This window comes from Astatotilapia calliptera, chromosome 3 (assembly GCF_900246225.1).
Source record: "Astatotilapia calliptera chromosome 3, fAstCal1.2, whole genome shotgun sequence".
In the NCBI taxonomy this organism is placed as follows: domain Eukaryota; kingdom Metazoa; phylum Chordata; class Actinopteri; order Cichliformes; family Cichlidae; genus Astatotilapia; species Astatotilapia calliptera.
In genome coordinates this window covers 22,757,436-22,784,071 of record NC_039304.1, presented here as the reverse complement: position 1 = coordinate 22,784,071, position 26,636 = coordinate 22,757,436, and the positions used below count along the sequence as shown (strand labels likewise).

At 37.8% G+C, this 26,636-nt stretch overlaps 1 pseudogene; it reads right to left on the bottom strand.

Annotated features, from left to right (window-relative positions):
- Positions 1-18,984: 18,984 nt before the first annotated feature.
- Positions 18,985-26,169, bottom strand: LOC113018951 (immunoglobulin superfamily member 1-like; annotated as a pseudogene).
- Positions 26,170-26,636: the final 467 nt, after the last annotated feature.

The following is a 26,636-nucleotide window of genomic DNA, read 5'->3' as shown; positions in this document are numbered from 1 at the left end:
ATGTATTGGTGCCCTAATGTAGCATGGCAAAACCTTTATTTAAACCTGTATTGTCAGTTAAACCAGATAATACAAAAAACCCCTCAAAACAACAACAAAACAGAATATTGTGTCTATATCATTACATACAAGCAAATCCCAGCACACTGCAATTACCATGGGAGACAGGGAATACAAATCTGTATATGCTACCACATATGAGATGCTATGATATATGCTATAATATGATGCTAAAATACATTAAATTAGACACGCCACTCTATTCTGATATTCCATTATTCCAATTGAACTGTCAAATATACAATTATATACGATTCTGAGACTTCAAATATTTACATATGCATGGGTCACTCACAGTGCCCTATGCAATGCTTATGCAAAGTTTTATCAAGAGTGTCTCACTCAGAGGATGTAGGGAACATATACAGCATGCATATGCTTTGATCATTATAGTATGATTATACTATGCTTCTCTTTGGCTTTGCTGCTGTTGCTCTCTTCACTGACCTGTAAGGCAAACACAAAAGACAAAAAGTAAGGATGTTATGTGGTGAGGCCATTTAATCTTGTCAAGGAATATTGTCAATTTAATGAGACAGTTCAGTGCATCACTGTTGTGAGTTCACCTGGATTTTCCATGTTCACATCAGTGGAAAGAGGACTCTCATGTGGTTTATGATGCTTCCTTGCTAAGATAATCAGATGAATGAGCAAAAGAAAATAATTAATACATTTACATTAGTACTGCAGGTCAAAACCTTTCCTAATTCGTTTTTTGCATGTATTTTATCTTTTTTGCATGTGCGAGTATTTGTACTATACTTACTGTTCTTTCTGGAATTTTTAAGGTCGGTAAGAGAGTATGTGGCTTCATGAACTTTATCTGCTTCTGAAATATATATATTTGTATTTATAGGATTATAAAAAAAATCACCAGAATTACTGTTTTTAACTCAAATGTTTATGTATCTCTAACCACTCTGTGATATTCAAAACATGACATGTACCATTTTCACAATTTGCGGTCTCTTCCAAGTCAGCGATTGTTTCATAGTCGTGATTATCACCTTAAAAAAATAATACGCCAGAGTCAGAATTACAATTTAAAGCTATGACCTGTAAGTATGTGTATTTCTAGCTGCTGTGTGCTATTCAAAAGATACTGTGTACCATTTGGACCATTAGCAGTCTCTTCCGCAAGATGGAGTGTTTCATAGGGTTCATAATGAGCTTGAAGAAACAAAGTCAGAGGATCATGTCAGTACTATTAGAGCAAATACATCAACACAGTTTTGTTAAAGTGCAAAGACACAAAATTCGAATTTAATTTAATTACAGTTTTAGAAAGTTTGATTAACAGTTTGATCTCCCTGTTGGAGCTCAGTCTGGGGAGAGTTCTTTTTTCTCCTCGTCTTTCCTCACATTGTGCATTTTCCATTGCTATAACTCTCTGACCTGTCTTCCCCGTGATGTTTGTGTAATGGATGTATGGTCGGAAGGCTAAGATGGCGCTGGGAAGGCTGGCAGCCTTAACCCAATTTCCCCCGGGATGAATAATATTATCAATCAATCAACAGTGTATTAAAAATATTGTGTTGTAATGATATGGAACAATAACTTTTGTTGATCCTTCAGTTCATTTAGTTAGATATACATTTCTGTGAGTAAATTCTGGTTTAACTCAGTTTTTAGGATTTTTTTGATTATTTGCACAACTTTTTGTGTTTTTGATATTTGATTGATGACCAGATGACCAGAACTCCTGGACTTTAAGAAGACTAATTATTAATACTAAACTTTGGTTTAAGCACTGACCATGCTGAAGAGATTTGTATTCATGGGTTTCATCCTGATTGTCTCCATGATTTCTGGTGGAGTCTTGACTGTTGATGTCCGACTGGATCGGCCTAATGAAAACATAACAAATGCACAGATAATAACATAATACAGTAAATTTAGTACAGTAAGAAAATTACTGCTGAATGTTTAAAATGAAAATAGGAATGCAGAGATTTATACCAACCCAGTGAAGCATAAATCTGTCAAAAAAGGAAAATGATTTTTTTTTGATAATCCAAACTGTTTTACTTCTATTTAGTGCTATGATGTTTTTATATTTTGTATCAAGTAAGAAAAATGTCTTACCCTTCACTTTTCTATAGCAATACAGAATACTCTTTCCTAAGAGCAAGAGAATAATAAGAAGAGAGACTCCACAAACCAGTCCAACCAACCAGGAACAGAGGAAATGAAGAGCTTTCAGGTCCTGATGGAGCTACTGTGATTGTAAACATTAACAGTAAACATTAAGAGACTTTATGTGAGAATTTTTTTCTAAACATTAAAAAACATATATTCTCAAAGAAGTAGAGTCAGGTGACAAGAAGACAAAACACATACTCAATGATATACGCCATCAATGAGTACTCTATTAAAAAAAAAAAAATCCATCAACTGTTTTGATCCTGCTCACCTTTAACTGACATCCAGCTCTGTGCTGACTCTCTTCCTGAGTACTGACACTTGTAGAAACCTTCATCAGACTTTGACACTGCAGAGATCTTCAGCTCCCCTCGGGGATCATTTTGAATAAGTTTGTCATTGTGATAGAAAAACACATTGGAAAGTATTTTTTGTGTTCTCAAACTGCAGCTCAGACTAACAGAAGCTCCCTCAGTCACAGGATGAACAGGACTCACCAGGATAGGATCATAATAATTATCTGTGAAACAATCAATGGTGGTCCTGTTAGATCAGAAAAAAAGCTGAAGGGCACCAAAGTTACATGATGATGTGATACCTGCTGTTCTGTGTATAAGAACTACTGTACACTAACTTTTTTTTACCAAATGGACAGCTGACCTATAAAATGTAGAGTGCCTTAGACATGAAATGTTAATCTCATGAGACTTGGGCTATTTCCATATATCAGTTAGTAACAGCTAAAAGACTTTGGGCTCTAGGTTGACAGTTGGAGGTATTTTGAAATATGGGAATTGTCCTTGTCTTCAGAGTGAGACTTGTGTTGTAATGTAATGTTGAGCTGATTTGATGCAGCATTAATGAAAACAACTCACCAGCTGCTTGTTTATGCAGTGGCACATAACAAACACAGCCACACAGGAAAAGAGGAACATGAGGTCTTACTTTAAGTGTACAGTGGTCCCTCGTTAATCACGGGTGTTACATTCTAAAAATAACCTGAAATCTGCAAAGTAGCCAACTTTATTTTTTACAATTATTATAGATGTTTTAAAGCTGTAAAACCCCTCACCACACACTTTATACACTTTTCTCAGACAGGCATCAACATTTTCACACTTTTCATTCTTGTTTAAACATTCTCAAAGTTCAAACCTTCGTAGAAAAATAAGTCCAGTATTATAGAATGAAACCAAAGATCAAACCCTGTTTTCAGGTCCAGAACATGAGAATCAATGGTACGGAAGTAGAGGAAGCAAGAAGAATAAGTTGAGTAAAGTTTGACTTATCTGACTATTTTGTTTTGCTTAATGCGCCTTATAATCCACCTATGGTCCAAAAAATACAGTAACTTCTACTTTCCTTTAGCAAGTCCAAAAGTCCAACTTTTTGTGCAATGGCTAGAATCTTCCTCTGCCTTTTGGTTGCAACCACAGGTGCCTTTGACAGTGCAAAATGTTTCATCAACATTGTTGTGTTTGTTGGGGAGAAAACTTACAAACATGCAGTTCAGCACTTCAGAGTGATAGAAGATTTATGTAAATTTGACAAACTGAACGCATTCTGTACACGACAGGAGACAGCACGAGATTGATTGGCAATGGTCTACAGCCAACCAGGACGCAGAACACAATGCGCTGTAAAAGAAAAACCAACCCAAAAACCATGCAAAATCGCACGAAAAAAAATTTGCAAAACAGCGAGGCCACGAAAGGTGAATCGCATTATAGTGAGGGACCACTGTACTGTACTCTGCTTTGCTGGGTTTTGCAGTTTTTGTTTGTTTGCTTGTTGTAAATATGTTAAAAAGTAAAACTTAGTGGTTTGAGCACTCTGTGGAGAACCCACAAAAACATACGTATAATAACATACTCAGACATTTACTGCTTATTCACTGATAAGGGTTGAGCTAAAATAAGACTGAAAATTGCCTAAATGTCCCACATTTTGTCCATTTTTAACAGATTTACTTTCATACAGCAGTGTAGTGGGGAAAAACTGTGAGGTAATGATTAACATAAAGGGGGAAAAAACGACCAAAAGAACATGAAGAATGTATAATAACATACTCTGTACAGTGATGTTGACTGCATTGCTGAAATCTCCTGATCCAGACTCACACCAGTACACTGCAGTAGGTGACTTTAATATGTAACTGATGTTACATGTGGATCCAGTCGTTCTCACACAGTTGGAATAGAACAGGGGGCCATCGTTGGGGAACCGCTTCACTCTCCACTCAGTGAAGTTTCCCTCACAGGTCAGTGAGACAGAGGCATACATCGAATTTTGCACACTGTCAGGACTCACTTTGAGAGTTGCTGCTGAATGAACACCTGAAAACAACATGCAGAGAGGAGAACGTGAAATAGCAATTACAACTGCACATGTGCTTGTTAGGCAAAGATATATACCAATATCACAAATGAAAAAAAAATCATTTATTCTTTGGGGGACCTTTAAAGGTAAATAACAGCTGCACTGGTTACAAGAGAATCAAACTGACCTGCAGACCAGACAAACTTTGGTTGACTGTGATCAGTGTGATACTCTGGGTCTCCTCTTCCAGCTCTGCACACATATCCTGCTGTGTGTGTCTGTCCATGAATGATGTAGGAGTCCTGTGCAGTCCCACTGCCATCAGGTAGCAGCTCATAACTGGAGGATTTCTCTGATAGATCAGGAACAGCTTTATACCAGTAGAAGCTCCATCCTGCAGACGGATGTTCAACCTCACAGTTCAGAGTTACTGAGGCTCCAGGACTCAGCCATGATGGAGACACAGTGAGGACAGGACGGGGTTCATCTGTTCAACAAAGATTTGCTCTCAATGTTTCGTCTCTTAACTCTGAATTCAATGTCACTAAAATGTTGACTCACAAATATTTATGATGAACTTTAAGAGTGAGACTATCTAAACATGTCAAATATCTCAACATGTACTAATAAAAACACATTTTTACAAACTGTTTCTATTTCCAGGTTAAATGAACTATGACTCTACTTACTGTCAGAAACTGTCAGTGTGACTGAATCACTCCACTCTGTTGTTTCATGCTGTGAACTTTTCATTCTGCCCTTACAGCGATAGTTTCCACTGTTGGATGATGAAGCAGATCTAATCCTGTATTCATTTTGATTTGGAGCTTTTATCATGCTGTTTGTTTCCCACTCATAATCCCACTCAGTGTCTCCTCCATGGATCTCACATCTGACAGTGATCGTCTCACCACTGTATATCTGAGTCCAGGATGGCTGCAGGGTCACATTGGGCTTATTGGAAACTGTTCACAGAAAAGCATAAACAACAACAAGTAAAATTAGAGTAGATCTAGAAAAAAAAAATCAGTCAACGACACAAAATTTTGTGACCATTAAGTTATTCACAGGCAACAAACCTTGAATGTGACACATGAAACTAACAAAACAGATAATGTAACATTTTCAGGGGATGATGAATACAAAAATCAAAAGAAATGGGATTAATAAATGGATGCTTATTACTAAAATGTATAGTTAATAGCTTTTGTATGTGTGATGATCTTTGTGCAAAGATTTGTTGAGATTATCACACTTGTTAAGGAACTGGGTATATACATACATACATACATACATATGATGTAATTACAGTAAGATGACTGTAAAACAGACATTTGTGTCACAGATAAACTGTTTGGCACACCAGCATCTCTACACTCCACTGTCAGACTCAGCAGCTCTGCTGAATACACAATGTAATGTTATCATGTGTCATCATTTCAACAGCTTTTAAATTGTAAATGTTTAAAATTTACTTGGTATGCATTACTTGGTTACTTTCAGCTGCTCCTTTATTCACATAAAATAAAGAGCTACACGTTTTGTTTGGAAAATGCTCTTCCTGACACAATCCAGGATTCGGTGTCTCCTCCCAGCACTGAACTCATTGCCTTGTCAGACAATATATAAACCAGCATCTACATCATGCAGCCACAGCTACAAGCTTTTATTTATAATCTATAATTGACTGTGTTTTTGTTAGTTTCAGGTGGACAAACACATTTTTAGGAGAAAAACACAGTAGAACTGTGAATAGGTCTGTGTCCACACAGAAACAGTAGGAATACTTGCATCTGAACACTTTGTTTTTACTTGATGTCATTACTGGTTATTATTAAAAAAAAATGCATTACACATATATTCATATACTTTTTGTAATTACTCATCTGAGAAAGTAACTTTGTTTTGGATAAAGTAATTTATCCAAAACAACAGTTATCACAACATTCAAGGCTTGAGCGGTCAGCAAAAGTCGCATTCTCCCATCATCCACTCATTCAAAAATTCCCTCGATAAGCGAACAGGTGATATAACAATCACTACTACTGCCAACACCACCAGAAAGTCAGCACAAGAAAGCAAAGTTGAAAACCAGCACAAAAACACTTCAAAGCAACAGTTCAAATATACACAGGTATGGAGAATGCAATGCAATGCTCTACGCTTGAGTGCTCATCACTGTCTTTGTTACCTGCGCAAGTCAGTGAGTTAGCAGGGCAGTTTCCAAAGTGGATATAGACATAACTACTTTTTTTTTGCACAATAAGATAAGGTCACAATGGTAAATTCAAACTGCTTCCAGGACAAAAACAGTTGCATTATGTAGCTAACACAACTTTAGATCTTTGCAAGCACCTGCACACATAGAATGCTAACGCTAAGCTAGCCAAGAGCCCAGAGTGACGCTAAAGCTGAATAAATGCAGACCCCGCTTGACCCAACCCAGTCAAGTAAGCTGTAGTGAAGCCAGCTGCTGATAAACTTTTTCAGGTAACAAATGGATGAGCAGTCAGACTGCAGTCTCTATTTCTACCTGTTTTTTTTTTTTTTCATGTAATTATTTAGCGGCAAATCTCATCTACAGTTGTCTCAAGGTGCTTTATTTTGTTGGGTAAAGACCCTACAACAATACAATCCTGTTCATGCTTCTAAAGTAGAATTACATTGGAGATCACTTTAAAGTCTGTTTGTTCTGGTTTTTATTTTTGCTTTGTGTTCATACCTAAATACTAAGAAAAAGATCATATGTATGCCTTCATCAGTGTTGCCAACTTAGCAACTTTTTCGCTATCTTTTTCAGACCCCTTAGTGACTTTTTTCTAAAAAGCGACTAGCGACAAATCTGGTGACTTTTGCTGGTGTTATTAGGAAATTATGACCACTCTTTGACTGAAAGCTCGCTCTTACTCTCAAGAAGCAGCGGGCGCTGCCCTGCGCACTTTGCCCATGCCAAAGCGCTCACAGACGGCAGATCATCCTCACTCAGCAGTCGCCCCCAGCTGCTGTCAGAGATGCTGGCCTCTACGTGTCCAAACTAGGGATGGGTACCGGTGGTTCTGACATAAACGGTAGTAACCAGACCAAAAAGCAGCACACATTTCGGTGTGAAATGTCCCTGAAATGTCATACACTTTGGATTCTAGCCAATCATTTTACCTTTGCAAGCGTAGTAGGTGGGCCCAGGTACGTACGTTCTTTTAGAGGAGAGCTACAGATTAAAAATGCCCAAGGCGAAGGGTCAAAAGTCTGGCTGTACTTCACAGCAAAAGATGCAAACTCAGCAGCCTGCAACAAGTGCTTCAAGCTGATACTGTGCAAAGAAGGTAACACCTCGAATCTGATGAAACACCTGGCGACGCATAGCGTTTTTTTAAAAGCCGATAAATGCACCGTATTTGATAGCTTGCTGCGAGACCTCACACAGAGCACATCTACTGCGGGTGAGTTGCCTGTTATCTGACCCGGAGTTAGCAACATCCCCCAAGAACCCGAAGAGGAGAGTCCTGGCCCCTAGCCCTGCCAGTGTAGCAGAAATGATGACGGTTGATGATGGCAGCAGCAGCTGTTCTTCTCTGCATGAGTAGCTTAATGTTGTTCGTGTGTAATTTACGTTGAGTAGGCTAACCACGTTATTAAATTAACGCATGTAAGGTGAACTAGCAAACACCGTCGTAGTTACATGCGGCTGTCTTCTTGTTTGATGGCAGATGCTCCCTTCACCCTGGCCAAAAAGGCTAAAATGACCAAAGAAAAAAGTGGAAAACAGCTCAACATGAGAGGTTTTTGGACAAAATTTGTGTTTTTTCCATTGTTTAAGCACTGCTTCCAGCCAAGAGTGATACCATATATGCCCTATAGCTGCAGAAAAGGCTAACATTGTTATCTTTTTAGAAAAAACAGCTAAACATGAGAGGTTTTTGGACAAAGTGTGTGTTCTCCATTCTTTAAGCACCGCTTCGAGCACGGTTTAAGCACCAGCACCGTTTCAAAAGTACCGGTTTGGTTCTGGTATAGGATAAAACCTAAACGATACCCATCCCTAGTCCAAACTGAAAATGAATCGCGCATGAACAAAGCCACTGCTCCCGCCCTTCTTTTACTCTTATTTTTTGTGAATCACAAGGTTTAAAACTCCATAAACACACACACACAAAGTAACTCCACCAGAGTGCCCATTTCGGGTCACTTTTGCCGGCACCAAGACCGAGTAAGGGAGATGGAAATGTGATAGCTAAAAGAATTTAATTTGTAGTTGTAAATGTATTATAAATGCACTTAGGATGTTTTTTACTCACTTTGTCTCTTCCACAATGTTATTTCTCTCTCCTACAACATGTTACAGGTTACAATTACATAAACATGATCAATTATGCAGATTAGGAGATGACGTTATTTAGCGACTTCTACTGACTTTTAGGATAGCCAATAGTGATTTTCCTTACTGAGGAGTTGGCAACACTGGTCCTCATTAGGATAGGGATTTGTGTTGGTGTGTGGGGCTGTAGCCTAAGTGTTATATTGCTAAATGGTAATTACGTGACAATGTGTTTGAGGTCATTTTACAGGGAAATGCAATAGTAATGTAACAAAGAGTGCAACACATGACCTACTTCTTGGAGTAATCAGTAATGTCCTGCATTACTTTTAATAAAAATGTTCTGTGTAATACATTACTTTTTTGAGTAACAACCCCAGCACTGATCACAATAAAGACCTGAAATAACTCTGCCATCCACAAACATTTCATCCACAGCCTGTAATTAATTTGCATGAATGTGATGTCTTTGTTATGATGCTTAGAGATGGCAGTGACTCTCAAAATGGAGCCAATGAGAATCAAAAGCGAATTGGGATTGCTAAATTCTTATCAATCCCCATCTCTAGAGAGAAGCTACTGAAGTTACATCATTCAAATATTATGTTCGAATTTTTATGACTTCAAATACTGGTCTAAAAAATTTGGTACAAAATTTTCACTTTCACACACAATCAAAACTTTGTATTCCAAAAGAAATATAAAGTTCACCATTTTCCTCAATGGTGACTGGATCGCTTTCTATTGTGAGTGAATTTTTCTTGCTCCTTCCTCTGCAGGTGTAGATGCTCCTTTAGAGATACTGATCTGTCTATCCGATCCAACTTCTAATGTGGACCTGCTTTTGGATGAGGTTTCTCTGAACCACTGATATTCAAAGTCACCAGAGTGCTTCAGGTCACAGGTCAGTGTTACATTGCCCCCTGCTGGTATGGTTGTGTTGTCTGCTCTGAGAGTGGCCTTGATTTCAAGTTCTGTCATTTGGTAATGCAAAGACACAAAAAAAATAAACAAAAACCCTGAATTTACATTTAATACAAACTAAAATATGACTCACACTGGAGTCATGAGATTACAACACATCTGGGAGCAACATCTTAAACAGCAAAATAAAGACAACGTGGTTCAGAAAAGGTAAATGTGTAATATTAGTTGGTTAACCTATAATTTTCAATTCAAGACTTTTAAAAGTTACTATGTGGGATAATCACTACAAAGAAGAATATGATGACTACCTGTGCTTGTGGCTGTTCTTGTCTTCTCAGTGGTGGCTTTTGCTGGATTACTATTGGAATCTGCTGACATGATCACATACATTCACAAGAAGAAAACTGATCGGCACGAAGGCAACAAACTACAAAATACAAAAAATCAACCTCACGGGTGAATTTAACATGTTGTATGTAACATCCAAATATTACTTACAATATAGAATGTATAAAATTTTTTATCAAATATATCAACGAAGGTGCTGGGTCAAGGGAAATATAAAACACTTCACAAAATTGAAAGGCGAAGACAACTATTTCTCACCTTCTGCATTTCCACAGAAAAATGTGCTGAACACTAGAACAAATATTAATATCAAGACATTATCAATCTGGCAGAAAATCAGAATGATGAATAGAATATCAATAATGTTTGTTTGTACGTATATACTATGAGATCATAAACACGCTGGGAACATGACAAAAAATAACTGACAGGAATTTTTTGAAATAAGAAAGAATTACAAGAAATACTAACAGGGTAACTTAAAAAAAACATAACTACAGTAAGTTTAATTACGTTTTCTAAACTTAGTCAAAGAACCAGGTAAAATTTTAAATAAACAATCATATTGATTTAAAAACAAAATTAATAAAAACAAAACAAAACAAACAAACAAACTAAAACATCAACTGAATCCAATCAAACAAAACATATTTTTCTTTAATTAGTTGCACACAAACACAGAAAAACAATGTACTTACAGAAAAATGCCAGCAAAGTATTGCCCATCATCACAGTCCGCAGCTCTCTGATCCACAGATAATCTCAGAGTGTGCTACTTCGAAGAAAGAGAAGTCACTGTTAATAAAAATGAGATGCCACTGTGACCCACTATTATTGTTTTTAAAATATTGGAGTCAATTAAATTTTAAAATGGATTATTAATGAAATAAATCAAATGTAAATAGTAAATGCATTGGTTCTTATATATATTTTTTCTATACCTGAGAAAACAAACCACTTTGTACAACAAGTCTCAATTATTCACACACTTATTCAAATAAGTGCATCTGATATCGCAGCGAAGCATGTGACAGCAATGTGACGATTTGCCTCTCCTGAGCGTGAAATGCAGACAAATGCAAAAGCTGCAGTACCAGCAGAGGGAATATAGATTTAAAGTCAACGGGTGGCGAGTGACCAAGGAAGGTATGAAATACATACCAGACTCCTACTACGCCAGAAATGATTTTTTTTTTTTTTTTTTTTTTTTTTGTGAAATGATTAAGCTAGGTGGCTGATATGTATTTGACTATAATTACAATGTGTTAATAATGTTTCTCTAAATGTTTTCCATGACTGTTTTCATGTTGGCTTGAAATAGAATGTCTCCATCTGCTGGTACTGCAGTTTAATGCAACCTATTACATCCATAAAAGTGTGACATCCACATGTAGATGAGTATGGCTAATGCATACAGGGCGATCGTGGCTCAAGAGTTGGGTGTTCGCCTTGTAATCGGAAGGTTGCTGGTTTGAGCCCTGGCTTGGACAGTCTCGGTCGTTGTGTCCTTGGGCAAGACACTTCACCTACCGCCTACAGGCGCCGATGGCGCGACATAGCAGCCTCGCCTCTGTCAGTGCGCCCCAGGGCAGCTGTGGCTACAACTGTAGCTTGCCTTCACCAGTGTATGAATGTGAGAGTGAATGAATAGTGGTATTGTAAAGCGCTATATAAATGCAATCCATCATTATTATTATTATTACTACATGCTTAGTCGAGTTGCAAAGTGTTTTCTATCAACAATGATGAAAGCATCAGGAGCAACTCTGGACCAGTATCTTGCCCAAGGATACTGGAACATGAAGCCTGGAGCAGCCAGGGGTTGAACCAGCAACCTTGCATTAGTAGCTGACCCGCTCTAGATGACAAATCCATAAATGACAGATGCCATTTATAAGCCCTGTAACAAGACTGAGTTCACTATCTGTTTTTCAGCAGTCAAGGGCACTTTGATGGCATCGTTCTTGGCATCATTTTAAGAGGACGGCTCTAATAACCAGCACTAAAACTCATAATGTTGCCTGCCTTCTAATGACTGCTTGTAGAGTGTGTTTTCAGTTTGCAACTGATTTCCATCTTTTTAACATCACACTGTCAGATGTGCAGATAGACACAGCCTTTTTCTTTCTTTTCTTTCTTGTTTCCCTTTATTTTTATCATGTTTCAGAAACACTTATTTTGCTTGACTCTGATCTTGCAGCTCATAATCAGCACAGATCTATAAATAATCTTAATCTGCGGTTCTGAGCTTTGTCGTGAACACAGACACAGGAAACAACTCTCTGTATGGTTAAACTGAAGCGAGGAATTTCTTTGTTTGTAAGTAATGAGCTGTAAAACTCAGGTGTAATGTCATAACTGACATCTGTTGAACTGTTCTACAGTTAACAGCTGTGAACCTGGGCTACTGCAGGGTTGACAGACAGAAGAAAAAATAATAAGACTTGCCTGATCCCTGTCTGTTAGCACCAGATGTAATTTCATTCTGATACTGAACAGGAAGCATATGCTTATTAAACACTAAAAAACAGTCTAAACCTTTTCACAACGTTCTGCTCTGACATTTACAAGCTGCAGTTCACCTGTCTTTTGATCTACAATGGTCAACCACAAAATGAATGTGCTACCAGTGTTCGATTTTTTGATTAGCTTTTTTGCTTTTTTTTGTTCTGTGGCCACAGTGAAGAGACAAGAGAGCGCAAAAGCATTCAAGCCAATAGATATATAGATCAGTGGAAATGATCAATGGGATATTCAACAACCATCAATGGGGCTACAACGCAGCACAACATCAGATGCAAAATCCCCACAGCTGTTTGGTGGGGGTCTAACTTTCAATGGTGTCTGATAACAGCAAAACTCACAGAGAGAAAAGTGTCACACAAAAAATTCAAGGTTTTAAAAACAAATTAGTAGCTGATCTGCAAAATCCTTTTGCAGCATCTCAAAAATAAAGTGTTAAATTAACCAAACCATACTTCAAAAACAGGCATTCATCGTACCTTGCGATCATGTTCCTGATTGCGTTTCGTAACGAAATGAAAATAAGTTAAAAATCACTTTTGAGTTTTCCTTCTGCTGCTGCTGAATTTGTACTGCTGAAACATTCCACAGAAAACCATTTTGACCAGAGAGCGTACAGTCCACAGCTGTTGCATCCAGTGGGCAGGCAGAAGATAGTAGGGTCAAAGTTCATTCTTTATAAAGCTATATTGTGAAATCATATATATATATATATATATATATATATATATATATATATATATATATATATATATATATATATATATATATATATATATATATACACACACACACACATTTGGTAACAACATGTCCACGTTGTCCAATGCATTAAACACAAGGAGGAGGATAACGTACGAAAAATATCCACACAGTGACACATATGCAAGTATAAAAGGTTAGCCTTAGCATAAGCCTTGGTTTAGTTTAGAGCTGCTAAAAAAGGATTATACATATATAAAGTATACTCACGGTAGTTTATCAGGCTTGTCAGCAAACTGTAGTTACACATCAATATAAATATTTATAAAACTGCTAACTACTGATCAATTTAGATTTAATATTCACATCTGTGCTAGAATCCAAACTAAGAGTGACAATAATGAGGGGACTCAAATACCTGAACTGCTGCTGCCCCTGCTGCACAGTTTCATCAGCTAACAGTGCTGTGGTTTCACTGGTCTCTTGTCATGTTAATGTGATGGAAGATAACGAGAATACTACCAAATTGAAACTCAGTGTGGTGTTTCTGTGTAAAACGCCTGCAGACTGCCTGTATGTGAACAACAAGATTGTTCTCATTCCGGAAGCGTAACATACCGACGATTTATCACATACCGTATAATGCTACGTTTTGGGATGAGAACGTGTTAGAACTACTAACACCTCATAAAAATGTGACAGTCACACAGTTTGGTTACAGCTTTATAGAGAAGTCTACAGTTTTTTAACTGAAATCTTAATAGACAAGTTCACCGATTCCATGTTTTATGTTTTTACAGTCATTGGTACTTTCTTTATAAAGTTGATCATTCAGAAAAACCCACTGTTTGACTGCTGAAACCATGAAATTTAAAACCAGTTTGGTTTATATTTACAAATAATTGACGCAGTCCTGAGCACTTCTAACTGACCAGTCAGTCATTAAAGAATCAGAACCAAGACAATCTAGATGTCTTTAGTACCCTCTCTGATAATCATTTTAAATAAATGCCCAAAAGAGTTGAAAAACGAATATCAATATATTTTTTGCAATAAAGTTTCCACCAATTTATATTTATTCTATATTTGAAATAAGAAGTCTGCGAAATGTGTTCGTATTTTATCATGCACAGAAACAACATCTCCAAAGTATATTCTTCCACAGATATGTTGCTATTAACATTGTACTGGTACATAGGTTAAATGGCCACTCTTGCTTACACTCACAGAAGCATCTAGAATAATTATTTAGGTCAACAAACCACCAAGCAGAAAATAACTAAAGGAAAACCACAGGAAACCATAAGGAGGTTAAAAAATGCAACATTTTAAGTAAGTCACTGGGAACTCAATACAACAAGAGCACAAAACCCACAGAACAAAAAACAAGTGAAGAAAAAACAATGTATGAAACTCAAATAAAAAACTCCACAAATATTAGACTGCCAAACCAAGACATCAAACTAACAAGAGCTAAAAGACTCAAACAGGAACCCAATAAGGAAACACCAAAAGATAAACAATACGACAAATCTCAAAAACCATGTTATACAACTGATTCTAGGAAGATTAATAATATTGATAAATAAAAGGAACCTAGAATAAATAACAAACTATCAAACTAAACTTAAAACCTGTATTTCTAAATTAACAGGAACAAAAGTCATAAGTTAACATAAGTTAAGCAAAAAAAAAAAAAAAAGACTGCAGCATCCAACTCACCATCTGGTTGGCTGGGTCATCATTTCATCCTCATTTGTCTTCTGTTCTTGTTCAGTTATTGTTGCTGCATAAGATATTGTTCACATCCCATTTTATTTTGATAGTATTTTGTCTCTTGTGCCTTGCATTTAGTTTCACTTCCTCCCATTCATCATTTTTTTTTTCAATGCAGGTTCCACTCTTCAAATTAGCCCTCAGTGATTTTCTATAACGGTGTCTTTCATTCGTTCATTCTCAAGTTGCACTGTGGACTCACTTAAAGGGCTGTGAATTATGTTTCATTTTTTACTTTAATTTAAAAACAAGATAAAGAGCTGTTTTTAAGATTTTATAGCGGTGGCTAAATTTGGGTTTACATTACATTAGTTCTCCTCTGAGTCACCACATTGAGGTTGTAATGAATGAAAGCATTTCAAAACAAACACCTCTGTGTCATGAACCGAAGTTCAGCACACAAGCTGGACCCAGAAGCAGAGCCAACACACACAGGAGTACGAGAAAATAAACTTTATTTTAACTGAAGGTGTCCCGGGAGGGTAGAAGGAAAACACACGTGAAACTCGAGAAACCAAGGGACCGGGAGATGAGTCGCGCAGGAACGCCGAAAATGAGACTGTGGGAGGCTGCAACAGAAAAAGGACAAGAATTATTGGGGCGCGGGGAAATAGCAGCATACGTGGGGGAAGAGTATGAGTCTTACGGTGACAGCGGGGCCGTGGGAGCCGGAGGGAGGGGTGAGGGTCCGCGGGGGAGCTCCAAGAAAGTCGAGGTGGCGAGTACTGAAGGCGATCCAAATTCCAGACGGGCAGGTGGCTCAAAAAACACGCCGAGTTGTTTATCTGAGTGCACAGGACAGAATTAGCGCTCGTTCAGACAGATGAGTTCTCACAATCGCTTTCCCGCAGGTGTACGTTACCACTGTAACGTACACCTGCGGACTGGCGTGGAGCAGCAGGCTGGGCTGGATCAAATAGTCCACCTGATGATCGCCTGGGATGGGGTGCAGGTGTGGAGTCAACAGCCACGCCCGTGGGCGTGGGCATCCTATCAGCTTCTCGGACGCCGGGCCGCGGACCATGACACTCTGTTGTTGTTAGCGATCACATGCTTTTTAATATCCCATTTTGTGCACTTTTAACAATGAAATCTGCAGCTTTAAATCCATTATTGAGAGTATTAACAGTGTCTTGCACATGTATAATTTTGAACAGTACAACTAGATTGCAGCAGTCATGGTTCCATCAGTAAAGGAAAGTCATCCAGGTCCTGAAGTAGTAAACAAGTTTCAGATAATCACATTGTTGCCATTATGTTTGACATTTGGTATGATGTTTCTTTATGAAGTTATGTGTTATTTTAATGCCACAGTCCACAGAATATTTTCCCTAAGCTGACCCCACAAGTATTCAGTGGGGTTGAGTCAAGACTGCCATTTCATCCTCTCCACTCCCAAATTCTGGAGGTACTTTGATAAACTCTTTGTGTGAAAGTGAGCATTGTCATTTTAGATGATAGAGTTTGGTCTCAGGGATTGCCACTTGTTGCAGAATGTGTGTCTTCTTACATTCAGGAGTTTCCTGCTTTACTATTGTCGTTTTTGTAAAGATTTAGTTTTTTGTTTTTTGGCTTGGGCCAGCGGATATAAAAGTGCTTTTTGCAGTTTGGTTTAAGAGTTTGTGTTTAAGTGTCTGATTTTACAACCACACAGAATCTTTTTTTTACATCTTATCGTGACATCCTGGTTTTAAGGCTGGTCATGATGCTGTGCAGGATGTGGGTGAGCTTGAGGAGAAGAGAAATAGCGTTTTGAAACAGAAGTGCATGTGAGGCAGGATGAGGTCCTGCTTCCTCTTTGAGCTAACATGTGTCCTTAAAAGTAGCTCTGACGGTGTATTCACAGAAATTTGTTTTCTTTAAGCTTTCAGTTACCTCACAGTAGGCCTGTTCCTGGGGCTCTTGGGAAAAGGTCAAAGTCAAACAATCTCAACATAATAAGCTGTTTAAACTTCAGCAAATGAGTTTCAGTATATAGTGAGATTCAGTGAGATCAGACTACATGAAGTGTAACTTTAAATGAAATCCAACATCTATTTCACAATAAAATAGTTTCCACTGAGAACACATCTGTAGTAATCAGATTTTGTAATTTGTGTCACATACAAACATCTGCAAATTTCTGATTTTTGGAGAGCAGAGCAAAGCTGCAAACAACAGTATGGGTTAGGTAAGTGGTGAATAAACAAGAATGTAGTTTCCTCATCAATCTTTTTTATAAATAATTAGTTGTAGCAAAAGAAATGTTAATTGTGCCATGCTAGAGTTAATAGTTTCTTATAGGATCTATGCTACATGTTTGGCATTTAAGTAAAACTGAAAGCAGCAATAAAGGTATGCAAGCACTCAGGGGCGGTCCTAGCATGTTTGGTGCCTTGGGCAAACAGAGGCAGATATCATCCAAAATGAGGACAATGCTAGATAATACCTCAAACCCACTCAATGACGTGCTGGCTAGTCACAGGAGCACGCTCAGTGAGAGACTGAGATTACCAAAAAGCACCACTGAACGACACAGGAAATCATTCCTGCCTGTGGCCATCTCCCTGTACAACTCCTCCATCTAATACACTGTAAACACTGCAACTGCACTGTAAAAACTTTTTTTTCCTAAACTGAGCGCCTGATGGCTTTGAACCTTTCTCGTCCATCTTCCATTGGTTTTAATTTTGCACTCCAGTATGAACACCCGGATGATCTGATATCCTCGTGTTGGTGTTGTTCCCAGACCATCATGAAAATGTTGTTCCAGGTTCAACATTGCAAGTGACCAATCACATTGTTGTGACGTTATACTTTTGCGCACCAAGCCATTCGTGCATTTATGAAATTCCAATGTTGCAAGGACAATATCAATTCTGCTTACTGTTTATTAAAGGGTTAGGGTTAGGGTCAGGGTCAGGGTCAGTTGATCGGCGGACAGAGGCGGTTTCACGCAGCTTAAGTACAGTTTTTTGTTTTACGCCGGTTTTTCCCGAAGTCGCAAAAGTATGACGTCACAACATTCTGATTGGTCACTTGCAATGTTGATCCTGGAACAACATTTAGTATGATGATCTGGGAACAACACCAACACGAGGATATCAGATCAACCATGAACACCCATCCCCCAACCCGAGGATCACCACAACATAACCTAACAGACCTACACCTTAGTGCACAGATCTGGTTTGTCTAGGGTTTAGTTCTGGGATTTCGCCCAACCCAGGAAAAAATCATGAATATATAATGGGCTTGGATTGACAATATTATGAATAAAATGTGCTCTATTTGGAAGCAGCCGGACTCCTTCCCCTTTCGACAGGTTGTTTGTGAGACTTCAGCACTGAAGCGGCAGCAAGCAGGCGCACCGAGGGCCCTCACGCTCACGCGTATATGTGTGTGATAGAATTCAGAAAAAAACATTGGTGAAGATTATAAGTCTGTATCACAATGTCTGGTGTTTTAGATTTTGTTGGTTTATTTTAATTTTGTTTTGTTTTTTTGCTAGCTGGTTATTAGATGCCGCTCCAGCCAACCAGAACCCCCCCCCCCCCTCCCTCTCCTCCCTGTGGGCAAGAAACAGGCGCACCTCGCATTTACTTCCCGCTAATGGGGGATAGAAAACCAAAACACACCACTGCACAAACATTTCAATAGAGCACAGTCCATTTGGAAATCTCACGATTAACAGTGCACTGCCCCCTAGTGATGGCTGTTACTTGACGATTTATCATATTTCTAAACCTCAGTGTTATTGGATTTTACAGTTATAGTTTACAATTATGATATACAGCAGCATGATGCAAGAAAAATACTGCTGACAGACTGGAAATTTAAAAAGAAATCCATAGAAGTATAAGCTTTTCAAAACTGGACAAAATTCAACTCCATACAGTATCAGTCACACTATTTATTTATGTTAATATAATGTATAATACATTATACTGCACAAAAATGTATTGTTGCCCTTGTGTAAAAACAGAGTATTGGGTCTATATTATTACATACTAGCAAATCCGTGTACCCTGCACTGGAGATAGGGACTAGAAATATTTATATACTATGATATACAAGATGCTATGATATATGCTATAATATGATGCTAAAATACATTAAATCAGACACGCCACTCTAATCTGATATTCCATTATTGCTCAGTTGAACTGTCAAATACACAATTCTATATGATTCTGAGACTTTTGTAAAATATTTATGCATTGCATGGGCCACTCACAGTGCCCTATGCAGTGCTTATGGAAAGTTTTATCAAGATTGTCTCACTCAGAGGATGCAAGGAAGACATATGGCATGCATATGATCTGATCATTATAGTATGATTACATTATGCTTCTCTTTGGCTTTGCTGCTGTTGCTCTCTTCACTGACCTGTAAGGCAAACACAAAAGACAAAAAGTAAGGATGTTATGTGGTGAGGCCATTTAATCTTGTCAAGGCATATTGTCAATGTAATCAGACATTTCAGTGCATGACTGTTGTGAGTTTACCTGCAGTTCCCATATTCACATCAGTGTAAATAATACTCTTATGTGGTTTATGATGCTTCCCTGCTGAGATAATCAGATGAATGAGCAAAAGAAAATAATTAATGTGCATTTCAGTGCTGGAGGTGAAAACCTTTCTTAACTAGATTTTTAAATGTATTTTAATTTTTTTTTTTGTAATTTTAAATTGCACATGTTAGATACTCACTCTCCATCCCAAAGTCTTTAACCTCTATAAGAGAGTATGTGGCTTCAGGTGATTCATCTTCCTCTGAAATGTAATTTTTTTTAGTTAGAGGATTATAAAAAATGATCATCTGGATTAGTGTTTTTAATTCAAATGTTTATACATCTTTAACCACCAGAAGTAACAAAGTACAAATACTTCATCATTGTGCAATTTTCATCTGTATTTGTATTTTTTTTCTGACAACTTTTTTCTTTTACTTCCCACTTTTTAAACAATCATCTGTACTTCCCACTCCCATTTTCAAAACAGGTTTGTTACTTATGGTTTTGTGCATTTATGGGGAGTTATTATTTCATCACTGCGCTTCTTCACAGTAACACATGAAAGGAAATCCTGTTTTTGTACATTATCCTTTAACTCTCAAATCAATAATGTCACTCGCTCAGCATATTTCCAACTCCATAACATCAATCGCCTCCGCCCCTTCCTCACTCCACATGCCACTGCTATTCTCATCCATAGACTCGTTACCTCTCGGATTGACTACTGTAACTCACTCTCAGATAATCCTGCTCCCTTTCTCTTTCTGTTCCTTCCTCTCGTCTTGTTTCTATGGGGGGCAGGGCTTTTAGCCACTGTGCACCCCGACTTTGGAATTCCTTATCCCCTGACCTCAGAAACATCACCTCATTCCCTCTTTTTAAGTCCAACCTCAAAACCCACCTGTTTAAAATTGCCTACTCCTCATAACCTATCCCTGATATTAAACTTTCTATCTGCTATTCTTATTATTGTGTGTATTTCATGTTTTTTATGCCTGTTTTTATTTGCTGTACAGTATCCTTGGGTGTTTTGAAAGGTGCTTTTAAATAAATAAAATGTATTATGATGATGATGATGATGATGATGATTATTATTATTATTATTATTGCATTTTTTAAGAGGCAAAACCATGTGTAATAGTCGGGGGTTACAGTAGGCTGTTTTTTAATGGGTTTTTCAGGCACTTTGTCAGACGTTTTTAAGTGTCAGATAATTTCAAATGAATCGTATTTATCGGAAGAAGGGTTAGATTTAAAGGTAGGGACTGCTCAGTGAAATTTTAATAAACTGGAAATTTAAAGCTTCCATGTAAGTCTTATTGTTTTTAAATCAGACATCAGGTCTGTACATATGAAGTTATGTTATTCAGATTGTGAAACCTGCTTCAAACAAACTGAGGTAACTGTAAAACTAACACTAACTGTGTTTCTTAAAGGTTGCATGAAAATCCACTGCAGTTTAGTGCAGATTAAACAGGTTAGTTTGGTGTATTGTGATGGATTTATAGTAAAGAACAGTGTGCGACTGGTGCTCATTATCAGAGAGGTTGCATAAAGGGTATTAAAGATGAATTTGAAATTAAGCAGATGATGGTTGTATAGTGTATAATATTAGAAAGCATAAACAGTGTAAAGGATAGAAATTAGCAGTAATAACACATCTTGTTGAATTCAAATCCACAAAGAGCAGCAGGTACATTAACTCTATGATATTCAAAAGATAATGTGTACCTTTTGCAGTATCTTCCAAGTCTTGGATTGTTTCATAGATGTGATGATCACCTTGACAAAGATAATAAAATCAGAGTCAGAGTTTCATTTCAATACATTTAAAATAATTATTTATATTTCAAACTGCTGTGTGCTATTCAAAAGATCCCATTTACCATTTGCAGTGTCTTCTGAGTGATGGGCTGTTTCATAGAGTTCATATTCACCTTAAAAAGCCAAGGTCAGAGTATCATGTTAGAGTTTAATGCATTACAGCAATTAAATATTTTTGTGCAAAGACACCAAATTAATTTAACTTGATTTTTTTCCCCCTAACTTTTTGTGTTCTGGATTTTTGCCCTTGATTGATGGTCTTTGAAAAAAAGTTGACCAGAACTTTATGAAGACTAATTATTAATGCTAAACCTTGGGTTTATGACTGACCAGGGTGAAGAGATTTGTATACATGGGTTTCATTCTGATTGACTCCAGGATTTCTGGTGGAGTCTTGACTGTTGATGTCTGACTGGATCGGCCTAATGAAAACATAACAAATGCACAGATAATAACATTGTGCAGAAAATTCAGAACAGTAAAAGAAAACACTGCTGAATGTTTAGAGTGAAAATAGGAATATAAAGTTTATACCAACCCAGTGAAGCATAAATCTGTTAAAAGAGAAAAAAAAGTATTGTTTCTCTCAGTGCAAATCATTTTACTTCTATTTTGTGCCATGACATCATCATATGTTGATGTATTTGTAAAAATGTCTCACCCTTTGCCTTTCTATAGCGATACATTACAAGCAGGAAAATAAGAAGAAGAGAGACTCCACAAACAAGTCCAACAACCAACCACACAGGACATGAAGTCCTTTTAGATCCTGATGGAGCTACTGTGACTGTAAACATTAGCAGTAAACATTTAGAGACTTGAGAAATCTTTCTAAAAATGTTCTTACGAAAGTAGAGTCAGGTGAAAGAAAGACAAACACATACTCATTAATATACTCTATGGTGGCTATGTTAATCATTTGCAGAAATCCATCAAATGTTTTGATCCTGCTCACCTTTAACTGACATCCAGCTCTGTGCTGACTCTCTTCCTGAGTACTGACACTTGTAGAAACCTTCATCAGACTTTGACACTGCAGAGATCTTCAGCTCCCCTCGGGTATCATTTTGAATAAGTTTGTAATTGTGATAGAAAAACACATTAGAAAGTATTTTTTGTGTTTTTCTCAAACTGCAGCTCAGACTAACAGAAGCTCCCTCAGTCACAGGATGAACAGGACTCACCAGGATAGGACCATAATAATTATCTGTGAAATAATGAATGATGTTCCTGTTAGTCAGTGGGTAACCTTGAGAAAAAAAAAGCTGAAGGTCACAAAAATCACATCATCATGTTATTTTGGCAACTTCAGCTTTTTGAAGGTTTTCTGAAGGTTAGGGTTGTGATGTGTTGAAGAACTACTGTACATTTCCTAAAAGGAACTTTTTTTTTTTTTTACCAAATATACATATGACCTATAAAATATATAGTGCCTTAGACACCAAACGTTAATCTCATAAGACATTCCAAATCAAATCTGTCTACTCACCAGCTGCTTGTTTATGCATTAGCACATATCAAACACAGCCACACAAGAAAAGAGGAACATGAGGTGTTATTTTAGATGTACTCTGATTTGATGGGTTTCTGTTGAGTTTACGATTTTCTTTTTATTAATTTATTTTTTTTTTTAGTATATATGTTAAAAAGGAATATTTGGTACTCTGAAAACTCTATGCAGCGGCGACCCCACCTCTAGCAGAATTATGAAAACAATTTTTCTTTTTTTCATGACATTTACTGCTTATTCACTGATAAGGGTCGAGCTAAAATAAGACTTACAATTGCCTAAATGTCCCACTTTTGTCTCTTTTGATAGATTTACTTTCAAACAGTACCGTAGTGGGGAAACACTATGAGCTAATAAATAACATAAACGGGAAAAAAATGACCAAAAGAACATGATGAATGTATAATAACATACTCTGTACAGTGATGTTGACTGCATTGCTGAAATCTCCTGATCCAGACTCACACCAGTACACTGCAGTATCTGACTTTAATATGTTGATGTCACATGTGGATCCAGTCATTCTCCTACAGTCAGAGTACAGTCGGCCGTCCTCAGAGAACTTCCTCACTCTCCACTCAGTGAAGTTTCCCTCACAGGTCAGTGAGACAGAGTCAGAGGTGAAGTGTTGCACTCTGTCAGGACTCACTGTGAGAGACGCTGCTGAACGAACATCTGGAAACAACATGCAGTGAAGACACAAAGCTCACAGATGTTAGGATTCAAAATATCACAGTGAAAATATTCTTTTGCTTTAATGTTTAAAGGTCAGTGCTAAAAGACACAGTGTTCGTATTGGTCAAACTATAATTTTCACTTTCAATGCTAAGCCAAAAACAACCCATTAATTCACATTTTTTGGTTGTTGCATTACTTGAAAAAAGATAGAATCAAACTGACCTGCAGACCAGACAAACTTTGGTTGACTGTGATCAGTGTGATACTCTGGGTCTCCTCTTCCAGCTCTGCACACATATCCTGCTGTGTGTGTCTGTCCATGAATGATGTAGGAGTCCTGTGCAGTCCCACTGCCATCAGGTAGCAGCTCATAACTGGAGGATTTCTCTGATAGATCAGGAACAGCTTTATACCAGTAGAAGCTCCATCCTGCAGACGGATGTTCAACCTCACAGTTCAGAGTTACTGAGGCTCCAGGACTCAGCCATGATGGAGACACAGTGAGGACAGGACGGGGTTCATCTGTTCAACAAAGATTTTCTCTCAATCTTTCGTCTCTTAACTCTGAATTCAATGTCACTAAAATGTTGACTCACAAATATTTATGATGAACTTTAAGAGTGAGACTATCTAAACATGTCAAATATCTCAACATGTACTAATAAAAACACATTTTTACAAACTGTTTCTATTTCCAGGTTAAATGAACTATGACTCTACTTACTGTCAGAAACTGTCAGTGTGACTGAATCACTCCACTCTGTTGTTTCATGCTGTGAACTTTTCATTCTGCCCTTACAGCGATAGTTTCCACTGTTGGATGATGAAGCAGATCTAATCCTGTATTCATTTTGATTTGGAGCTTTTATCCTGCTGTTTGTTTCCCACTCATAATCCCACTCAGTGTCTCCTCCATGGATCTCACATCTGACAGTGATCGTCTCTCCTCTGTATATCTCAGACCAGTTTGGATACAGAGTCACAACAGGTCTGATTGGGACTGTATGTATTCACAAAATGAGTAAATGAATGACAAAAGGGGTCAATTTCCATCAAATGTAGTGATTTTTGGTTCGTTAACTTTGAACTCACCAGTTTTCCACATCCTGACTGACTGGCTGTCCTCTGTGTAGTAAACTGGGTTTCCTCTTCCTCCTCTGCACCTGTAGAGTCCTTCCTGTGAGACACTGATTTGTCCATTTGAGTGGAAAACTGCATCTTGTGTAGTCAGGGCTTCAGAGGATTTCTCATCTCTGTACCAGTAGTATTTCCATCCAGATGATGATGATGGGTTCACAGAGCAGGTCAGGGTCACACTGCCCCTACTGGAACAGCTGTGTTATCAGCTCTCAGTTTGGCCTTTGGTTTATCTGCAGTTCAGTTTAGAAAAAGAACAAAAGTCAATGACTGAATCAAACCAGTTGAAATAACTTGGTGGAAATATGGAAATAATAAATATCACATAACTTTAATGGTGAAGCTGCAACAAACTGTACAACTATCACACAAACACAACACTAATCTTTCATATTTAATTTGCTGCATTTCTAAGTTAAAAACACACATGAGGAACAATCAGTGGATTTAATGTTTCTTAGTGGATGTGGTGGAGCAGCTGAGACAGATCCAGCATTTGTTCTGCATTTCATCTTTCATGTATTAGAGCTGCACAGCATAGAAGTTACTCTCATATGTTTTGTTCTCTTCACTGTGAATAAAAAGCTGCTGTTCAGGTTTTTGTTGTTGGAAAAAAAAACTAAACATTTTACTGACCAACATGAAAGACAGTTATAAAGCTGTAAGAAAGAAGAAGTGCTTTTTCCTTATTTAGATACTCTGGATGAAAGATCTTACATGATACAGTCAGTGTGATGATATCACTCCACTCTGAGAAGAAATAGTCCCTCCTGCCCCGGCAGCTGTATCCTCCACTGTCAGACTCAGTAGCTCTGATGATTCTGTATTCATTGGATGTTGGAGGTGTGTTTAACTTGGCTGCTCTCCATTCATACGTCCACTGAGCTCCTTCACCTCCCTGAATCTCACATCTGACAGTGACTGTCTCACCGCTGTATATCTGAGTCCAGGATGGCTGCAGGGTCACAGTGGGCTTACTGGGAACTGTTCACAGGAAAATATCTGGTTAGACACAAGAAGAAACATGAAGATAAAAAAAAATAAGACTGAATAAATTCTTCTATTTGTCAGGAGTTGTCTCTCATCTCAGGTTTAATAAACTCATAGTTGTTGAATGAAATTGTTAGCACAGAACACAACATAACATCTCTCAGTTTGGCAGCAATAAAATTATTAATCTCACGAGTTTCTGTAACTGTGACGTCACTGCTGTCCTCTGTGTAGTAAACTGGATCTCCTCTCCCTCCTCTGCAGTGGTACAGACCTCCTTGTGAGACACTAATAACTCTGTTTGCTTCATTTCCTCTCATGAGCTGAGCTTTAGAAGAGACTGAATCACGTCTGAACCAGTCAAACTTCCAGCCAGCAGAGCCCTCCACAGAGCAGCTCAGTGTCACACTGCCCCCTGCTGGTATGATTGAACGTTGTGCTGTCAGTGTGGCTCTGGGTTTACTTGCTGTTGAAGAAACAGGAAAACATACATCATGTTATCATTTAGTTCAGGGAAAATAACAATAAGAAAATTAATTAATTAATAAGAAAATAAATATTAAAACTTCAAATACCAGTTCAGTTTTGAATGAACACCAATGAGTAGTAGACAAATGTAAACATGAAAACATTAAATGTTAGCATGAATCATGGTCCAACTCACATGAAACTGTCAGTCTGAAGGCATCACTCCATCCTGTTAAGAGATAGTCACTGCTACCCCGACATCTGTAGTCTCCACTGTGGGACACTGAAACTCTGCTGATCCTGTATTCACTGGATGTTGGAGGGCTGTTTGTGTTGGGTGCTGTCCATTCATATTTCCACACCTTTCTTTCACCTCCCTGAATCTCACATCTGAGAGTGATTGTCTCACCAGTGAATATCT